Below are 206 nucleotides of genomic sequence, written 5' to 3' on the forward strand. Positions count from 1 at the left end.
AGGTATTTATTAGATTCGCGATGAAATTCTTAGAAGTGAAAACTACATAGCCGATGATAAATCAAGGATAAAAATCTCAACTAAAAAATAAACTATAAAAAAACTAAACAAAAAATATATGATAAAAAAAAACAATCACTTTAGGATAAAATACGGAAGTAATAAACAAAAGAAAAAAAATGTAAACAAAGGAAAACGCCCACACC

Source organism: Penaeus monodon, chromosome 22 (assembly GCF_015228065.2).
Source record: "Penaeus monodon isolate SGIC_2016 chromosome 22, NSTDA_Pmon_1, whole genome shotgun sequence".
In the NCBI taxonomy this organism is placed as follows: Eukaryota; Metazoa; Arthropoda; class Malacostraca; order Decapoda; family Penaeidae; genus Penaeus; species Penaeus monodon.